At 35.7% G+C, this 9,512-nt stretch overlaps 1 long non-coding RNA gene across 1 annotated transcript in view; it reads left to right on the top strand.

The window, feature by feature from the left end:
• Nucleotides 1-3,359: 3,359 nt before the first annotated feature.
• Nucleotides 3,360-9,512, top strand: part of LOC108447409 — a 14,206-nt gene continuing 8,053 nt past the window's right edge. Inside the window, exon 1 of the long non-coding RNA XR_001862957.1 lies at nt 3,360-3,495. This is a non-coding gene — a long non-coding RNA (uncharacterized LOC108447409). The remainder of the gene's footprint in view (nt 3,496-9,512) is intronic.

The raw sequence follows: 9,512 nt of genomic DNA, 5'->3' as shown, positions 1-9,512 counted from the left end.
GTTTTTTGTATTTATGGTAGCATTTTTTCTCTTGGAATACACTATGGACAATAATGAAATACCAAAATTACTACTGAATAGCTATTTTGTGATTTTAGATAGTTTAGTTTAGATTTAGATTTAGATTTAGTTTCTGAACATTGTCCCTTGGTTATGCTACTTCAACCACTTGAAACAAGCTTAGTTCCTGATGTACCAGTATATACTCCACAAGTTCATGTTTAAACTATCAACTAAAAGGCTAGCTAGAATCAGAAGCTGCAGTAACTTCTTGGTAACCCAGCAGCTACACATCTAGACTACTCTCTTAGCACTTATCTATATTTTGGTAACAAACGATAAATACCTCTATCAATTAGACCTACCAATAATGTTTTCAAATTGCTGTGGTATGATATGACATAGAAATTCAGATTATCAGTTTTATATAAAGCATTTGATACTTAAATATGTATATATTTTTTCTGGCTTCATTGACAATATTTAAAAGCAAACATGTCTCAAAATCAACCTGGGTAAGGTTCTAAAAGGCAACTTCCCTTCAGTGTCCTGAAGCCATACTAAACCTCTTGTGATCTGTATTCCAGTTACAGTATTGTGGCAGAAATCTCCCCAAAAGAGGACATTCTAACATGATGACATATCTATGTATAGTAATGGCAAATCAAATTTAAGAGGACCATAGAAATTTAAGAAGACATTAATCACAAGTATGAAGAATATTAAAATTGTGCAAAAACTACAATAGTCAATATCTCCGGGAAAAAAAGAAAGGAAATGTAGAAATCTAAGATTAAATCTGAGAGAAATGATTACTGTAATAGATATGCAAACAAACCAAAAATTATTCAGGAGAACAATACAGCCTGACACAGTTGCAGCAAAATAGCTAAAATTTGCCAAGATGTTTCTGAAGAACCCAATCCCCAAATATCCTGTATCTCAAGCTGAATAAATTGACTGACCCAGAAGACCATTTGCCTTCAATACTATTTTCTCAGTTAATGAACTTCTGGAATATACATATAATAGGAGTAGTAGCTCATGAATACAATGAATGCAATAGGAGTAAATGAATATAATTGTAGTAAATAAGCATATGAAAATAATGCTTCCTGTCTAGAGCAACAAACCTCCAAGATTACTTGTCATCCTGTGAAACAAGGCAAAGCCCAAACAGTGTAGGCAAAAGCACTAAAGAGATACGTCTATTACATGCCTACAAGTGAAGAATATAACAGATATGTTAAACATAGTATTTTCCAATATCATGGAAAATAGAAGTGGATGAGAAAATCATTCCTTTTCTCATTTCAGCAGACAGAAAAGGATTCTAGAAATCTGCAGTGGAAGAATAGCACTATTACTGTTATTATCTGTGCCTACTAATTTAGTGATGTTAGAGTCAAACAATGTGGCTACTTGTTTCTGACAGTAAGACACATTTTAAAGGGATTTTCAGGTATATCTTTCACTTTCTGGTATATGAGCACACAGACCTCATTTGTGTCATTAAGAGATAAGGAAATGAATCTCAACTTTCAAAAAGAAAAAGCAGTCTGTTTTTTCAAAGCAAGTTCTGAAACTTGCAGCTCCCCCTCAGAGAAAGCAGCAAGAAAAAGACAAAGGCATTTCAGTGTAGGGACAGATCTACAGGTACTAATTAATGAAAATACTATCAGAATTTTTAAACTCCCAAAGCCTTTCAGATATAAAAAGCTAATATGCAATGTTGTTTGCATATGTTAAGTGCTTAACTATTATGCTCGAGGAAAAAGAGATCATTAGTGATTTATGACCACTGAGATTACTGAGAGCCACACACAGAACTCTGAGGCACTCTGATCTTACACAAATACAGTTTAAGCAAATCACTAATGTGCACAGCTGCATTTCAAGCAAAGTCACTCTTTGAGTATGAAAATCTGACAGATTAACAGGATTCTCAACTCATTTTGAAGTATCAGCAAAGTTAGTTATGACCCCATATTTAAAAAAGAACTGTGAAGAACTGAAAAGCAATAATATACTGAAAAAAATGGACATCTGCATAGTCCCTGTTCAGGTGATCAGAAAATAGTGAAGGTATTGCACAGGGGTCACAAGAATGCTGGAATTACAAAGATGAGATAAAGCCAGAAGCAAGAAGACTGAACACCCAGAGCATAGCAAACAAAATCATCTCTGATGTAGAAGCCTGTAGTCTGAATGCAAGGACTCATAAAATGCCCCCAAATTATAACTGAGATGTCCAAGTAGATCAACTGTTACATATATGCATTTATTTAGCGACAAAGACAGTGAAAATTTGCTACAATTTTTTTACAAATCTTTCAGCAAACCAGGGGTGGACTTCTCAACCAATCTACAAACCCAATTAAAATTTCACTTCAGAGCACTGTCCACACTTGTGAAAACTAGACAAAGTATAAAATACTGCTGCAGTCCACATTATAGCAAAACCAATGAAACATTTCAATAAACACAAACATTACCTGATTTCAGCTGACAACATCTGAGAGAAGGCAGACCATTTTCTGTTTGCTATCTTGCCACAGATCAAGTCACCATTGAACACAAATAAATTGGTTATTCAGGTGCGAGGTAATTTTGTCTGGCTTTGACTCAGTTCTTTTTAATCAAAATGGAATCAGAATTGATCCATTCCCGCAAAGAGATGTAATCATTACTAATTAGTGTTTATGATGAAACATTGCCTGGTCAAAGTACTTTCAAATGGTTCTGAAAAAATGACGGTTGTGTGTGCATTCTGCCTTATAAATACACCTTATTCTACTGGCAGTGGTAATAACTCAGAGAAAAGAACCCAGATGAAGGTCAAAGCCTATTCTGGCAGGCAAGCTAATGACTGTCCTGACATTGGTTGTGTCAAGCTAGACACAACCAGATATCTCCTGAGCATAAACCAAACACCTTCCATGAGGCTTTATAACTCCTGGTGATAAGTACTGAATTTGAGCTAGTTCCCAAAAAGAGCAGCTTGACTTTTTTTGCATAATTTGATGGTGCTGACTGATTTGGGCCCTTACTGTATCCTACAGTGATATCTGATGTAATGATACCCATCATGATATTATTGTAGCTATCCAAGTGGGGATGCATAGTGTGACACGACCCTGGAATGTGATGCACGTGTCTTGGATATTGAATAAAGATAAGCAAGAAACAAAGAGGAGGAGAGATAGCCATTCATATGGACTTGTCAGTACTGCACTACTATGCTACTGAGCTATGACTGGTAACCAGCACCATGTTTGGAGTGTGATATGTGGTGTTAGCAAAGACTGTGATGCCTGATCAGAACAATCACGATTCAGTGAGACTGAGCCCTCTGCCAAAACCCTCCAAAATCCCCAGCTATTCCCTGAGTGTCAGAGGGCCATGCAGTTATGGGATTGCATCTCCTATAAATGATCAGATGGTGTCCAGCTGGCCTTGCAAAGAACATCAGAGTTTTCCGCTCCAGAGGGGAAGGTCAGTCTTTCATGTTTCTTGTGCTACCTCTAGCTCTTCCTGGCACTCACTAATCCTAATGTGTTACAACAACCTGCTTCGCAGTACTGGCACACACAGGATTTCCCTTCAGATGGCGATAGAGCTGAAAGAAGCAGATTTGTTTATTCTCTCAGAGAAGAACCCAGAAATAGGTCTGAAATAGATTTGGAAACAGGCAATACTCTGTGTGGGAGTCTCTCTGTAGAGAAGAGTAGCATCAAGCAGTATTGTTGTTTAAATTAATTTGCCTGCTTTAGTTTCTAGATAATAAATGATCCAGGGAAACAATCATGAGATGCTGTACTAAAAAATGCCCTAAGAAAAAGGGGAAAAGGATGTTTCAGCAGCAAACATGCAAGGAAGTAGGCTTAATGGAAGACTAAATACAGGGAGACTTATAGTTTAAAGAAGGATCACACTAATGGGGCTGTTAAATGTAGGGAATTATGAAAGGCTAGGGGACTCCTAAGACATGGAAATTTTCCATTTTGAAGATTGTGATATAGAGAATTATTTAGAAATCCTGGCCCTTCACTCCTTCACACACCCTTCAAGTATTCCCTATGAGCCCCTCAAAAGACAAACACAAGTTAGAGAACAGCATTTTGAATGAAACAGCTGCTTTTGAAGGATGAGTTAAAAATGTAAAGAGTCTGAAAGTTTTTGCAATTGGAAAAGGAGGGGATGAGCCTCTAAAGGTGGAGGAAACATGGATTAATATCCCATGATACTGATAAAACACAGATTCACCTTTCTTTCACCAGAGCTTTGTGGTCCTTTTAACTAAGATGCAGATATAATATAGATAAACACATCTCACAAAATCAAGATTATGCAAGACAGTGAGCTAAAGAAGATAAATAATTGGCTTTTCCTGTCAGACTCTTGCTAAACTGAAAGATGCAGCCTTTTTTAAGTCTATGGTGCATATGAAATGAAAGTGGTAGGAATGACTGATACTAGAGCAACAAAGTCATCTCAAATTAGTAATTCACTCACTACATACAACTTTATACAAGTTTTTAACAAAAAATTATTGCCTCAATATATTAAAGGCGCACAGCACTCCTAGCAATTTGCAGTAGAGTGGACAGTTTTCACTGCACCTTCTCACACTGAATTGCTTAAGTTTGAGATGACCAGTAAGATTAATGAGTTAGTTAGAAAAGTGAGAAAGGCTAAGGGAGATACTGAAAACAAAATGACACAAAAACCTAGCGTTATGCACCTCCTATTACCATCAAGTATCAGAACAGAAAGTCTAAAAAAATTCACATTACAAAAAAGTGTAGATTTTTAAAAACAAGTCTCACATTTATATGTTTTTATTCTTATTTTGCTTGCTCTAACAATCTATTCCTCAGTATAAAGCTATGCATGTGGCACCTTACAAAGACAGTGTTATAATCATTATGGTTGGAAAAGACCTCTAAGATCATCAAATTCAAAAAGCAATAAAAGGTCTTCTGCATTATCTCAGAAGAAAGCTCAAACACAGCAGCATATTTAGTAGTTTTTGTGTAACTACCAGTGAGTATCCTCATTCAAAAATGTGTATTATTCTGGTGTTAGCTTTCAGAGGTGTGATGTAGAATTGGGATCCCTGTGTCCATTGCCCATGGAAGACAGGAAGATGTAATTTTGTCCTACTGTCTCAATAGTGGCAGCTATTTGATACAATACTGGCAGTGCCCCTACAGAGACTCTGATATAGTACTCGAAAAAGAATAACTGATATTATCAACCACTCCAGAGTTTTCTCCAGAGTTTTTGCCAGTGTGTGGCAAAGTATATACCAGAGATTTACAAGAAAATATTATTCTGAACATAATATACCCTAAAGATATATCATTTAAGTTGAAAGAATTGTCATTTCATAGGCCAAAGAGGAAAATATTTTAGTCACTTTGTTTCAATCAATGATGTTATGGGTTGTCTGTTTCTTAGCTACAAACTGAACTATCAAATAAATATCTCAAAAAGCCTGCTAAAAAATTATCCAGGCTTGTCTAGTAGCTACTGGCTTGTTGGAAAAACAGATATAGAAATAAAGCATACATCAAAGTAGTACTTATACCTCTGGATGACTGTCAAAGTCAATTATTGTATGCTAAGAACTTACTGATACTTTATTTCTTCTGCAATCATATGCAATATGAAAAATCACTTAAATTATTCTATAGACTAAAGTATTTCCACAACTTCACCTTATCTGTAGATCAGAAAAGCAAGCTGACACAGAGAGGCAATAGGTAAGGCAAGATGCTTTACTGTGTTTTAGGCTTCTATATTTTCTTTCCAGTTCTAAGAGAAACAAGCAGATCCTAGCATAGAAGGAGAAGTAAATCCCAAAGGAGGAATTTTCACATCAGCATAATTATGTCTTAGAAAAATACATTTTTTTTCTTTTCTACAATATAAGAAAGAAAGCATTCACAGACCAAATATGCAAACAGTTGTTGGAAAGATCTCAGGACCTTCTCTAACTAACTGAGACACTGAGATGTGGTCTGATCAACCATATTTCCCTTAGTCACCTGTAAATGATAATCCCCTTCAGTCCCTTGTTAGCCTATAAAACTGTTCAACCAGCTTCCCTGAGAAACACTGCACCAAGAGGACTCCATTGAAAAGTCAATAGCACTGAGTGACCTTAAAATAGGAGCACATCAGCTGCTGGCCAGATTATTCCACTGGTAAGAGCCCAGCACCTGTTAGGGTTTGTTACGATCCCCTGGCCACGTGCATGTTTCTACTAACCCTGCCTTTTTTCCTGCTGCCTCACAGGGATGATATCACACAATACTCAGCAATTTTTCCTCCAGCAGGGAGGGCATTTGATGGTCAATACACTGTGATATAAAGCAAAGGAAGATTTACTGATAATACCAGATTAATTGCTTGGCTGACCTTCAGGATTTTTTTCAGATGATGCGTATTTCCCCATCAAAAGTATAAAAAATGTCAGTATCATAAACTGTAGAAGTGACAACCACATGGAATATAAATGGAATCTGTATTTTAGAAGGAAATATTGTGTAACCTAAAAACTATTGCTCTAGTGCATCGGGTATCTAATTATGAAGACTGATAATGACTGTAAATGCTTAAAGTTTCTCAGGCACTCTTACCACTTTTTTTCATTTAAACTACTATTTAAAGTAGTCTTTGCTATCATCCTATCAGCCAGTAACCACAGCCATACAGTTCAGTGTTTAAATAGGATTGTTCAGTGCAAGGGAATTTAATTGTTTTGGTCAACGTCCCAGGCAACCTCAAGAGATATGTCAGATGCCTTCAAGGTTAAAAGGGACAGGACAGAATCTGTACCTTACGTTAGGTTTGCTCAGTGACACAGCAATTGCAAAAGGATTAAAAGTGTATCTCTACCCTTTCAATGAGCCCTTTCAAAGCCAGTGAAAACGTGATCTGAATCATCCACATAACCTAGAGTCAGGCAGAGCTAAGGTCCTGAAACAATCTGGTAGTGGTAAACTGTGTTCCAGAATCCAGGCATTTGTGAGAAAGTAGAAGTGTCTCCATGCTGTGCTCCACTGTACTGTAGAGATACACTCCTAAATCTGACAAGCCCTCAGAATTAAATTGTTTTACTGCTATTCTTAATATTCAGCGTGGATGAAATTCAGCAGCTAACAAAAGTCAAAGTGACATTCATCTTTAGAATAATCTATTTGAAGCCTATGTCCCCAAGATTATTTGCCCTTAATTTGCAAAGCAAAAAGCTCTTCATTAGCAAAAGAATCTCTGAATCCCACACTACAAATTCAGAAAAAAGTTTTGCAGCTATTCCTAAAACTGAATAGATTAAACCTCAGTTAGATAAACCTGAAGATGACAGTGATAAGTAAATTGCTAATGTGAAGACAGTGAATTTAGAAAGCCCTTCTGTTAAAAAAGAGTACATGTAAGTACATCCATTTATATAATTACTAACTTCTACTAGGGGAAAGGATGTTCTCTGAAGTTGAGAGAAGCTGTTTAAACTTTTTTGGGCAGAAGTATTTGAAATACAGATATATCAAAAATGATAGAAGTTAATGAGAACAGGGGCAAGAAAACTTTGCCTTTAAACTGAAAGCATAATTGTTAAGAGAACCTATCCTTAAGTTATGGTAAACTGTTTTATACTATGGAGGGGATGAAGTTATATGCTGTCCTTATATGCAGCTGTCATTAATGAAACAAAATACATTTTCTGCAAGCCAACCATCACACATCATACATCACATATCAATAAAATTTCTGCTTCATCTTCAGATGAAATATAAATCTTATTCCAATAAAATGGAGGATCATGGGAAGATGGGGAAAAGCCTATGCCTAAAACAATGGATGGCAACTTCTTCCTTATGAAGAGGCTACAAAAAACAACAATAAAAGCTATGAACAAAATTATTGATTACTACTTGCAGCTGGGTTATTTGAAAAGCAGAGAAAGTCCAAGGTGACTTCTTAGTTGAAAATAACATCATAGATGTACATAATAAAGTCCATTTCATCTCTGGGTACCAACCCACACAGTGCTCATGTGACACTGACTTTTTATCATATTTATGGAAACCAATATAATATAGGGAAGAGTGAGACACGGCTCCTATAGTTAATACATATCAGATCTTCCTTCCATCACACTGTCATAGTGTTGAGACATGCTGCTGTGCACTCCAGCTAATGTAAACATTTAAATAACAAGGCACTTTCTTTTTCACTCCCGATGTACAGAGCCCAATGTTCTCTAGATGCGAACATGTATCACAGATGTGATCTCTTTTGTTAGAGATACTAAAAATGAAATTCTGGGTTAAAACTAGGTCTGTATTAACAAATTAACATACAAAGATCAGACATGTTATTATTCCTAACAAAGACTATTAATTACAAAAAGCTGAGGTTACTAAATACAATCAAGACATTTATTTGTAAAACCATTTAAAGAGAATAACAAACCGAAAAAGCAAGGCCAAACTTACTTACACATTTCCAGAGAGATGACTCATTAAAATACTGGTTTGCTGCTTAAATGTTACTCTGATGAGTGTTTAGGAGAAACCCCACATCTAAAACCCCCTGTACTTGTTATTTCTTTCCACATAAAAAGTTATTTTATAATGCATAACTTCAAGTACTTTTAGGAAAGAAATTATGTTTAGCTTGGTTTTATAGTAGCATGGGTATAGATGTTAAAAGCAATTAGCAAGAAAACATTGAGACTTCCTGGGTAACACAAAGGTTTATTGTTTCAGAGATTAAGATTCTGTTCTTTTCTCTTTCCTTGACTTCTTTTGAAATGCTGAAACTCAGTTATTAACCTTTCAAACTTTCCACAAAGCTTCATTTCTTGAACAATTACATGCTCATTATATGTAAAGAAAATACGTAACAATTAAACAGAGCTTTTCTTCTCAGGACTCCTCCACCTTTAAGTTCAAATTCTGATTCCGTAAATTTAAGGTGGGGTATTTTTTGGAAATAACTTTAGTGGCACACAACTGGTGGATTTTTTCATGTGACTGACTTCAGCCTTCAGAATACTTGAGAGTCCTTTTGAAACCAAAAGTGTGACATTTACCTGGGTGGTTAGAAACCCATGTTTTGGAGATGTAAGACTGAGTACTAGTCCTTGCCCTAGAATTTGAGTTATCATTACAGAGACATTACTTTGCTCTACACCTTTTTTACTCCATGCTAATTAGAGTTTAAATCCTATTAAAAAGTGAATAAGATAAATCCTATTTTAAAGATGAGTTTAATCTTGCCTTAAGACATCAATTTGACCATTCAATACTCAGAAGTTTGTGAAGTTTTCAGAAAAGCTCAAGAAAAAGGTGATTTTCAAGGACAAGCACAGTAGGATTTTAAAGAATTTAAAAGCATGTGAGAACAGTTCAAGATCCAAATTTTTATCAGTTAGGGAATGAGAGGGAGAAAAAAAATGGACTTGGTACCTGTTCATGTTGATTTTCTTTACCTTCTTT

Source organism: Corvus brachyrhynchos, unplaced genomic scaffold, assembly GCF_000691975.1.
Source record: "Corvus brachyrhynchos isolate BGI_N302 unplaced genomic scaffold, ASM69197v1 scaffold6, whole genome shotgun sequence".
Taxonomy (NCBI): domain Eukaryota; kingdom Metazoa; phylum Chordata; class Aves; order Passeriformes; family Corvidae; genus Corvus; species Corvus brachyrhynchos.
Note: the sequence above shows the minus strand (reverse complement) of the source record. Positions and strands in the feature narration are given on the sequence as shown.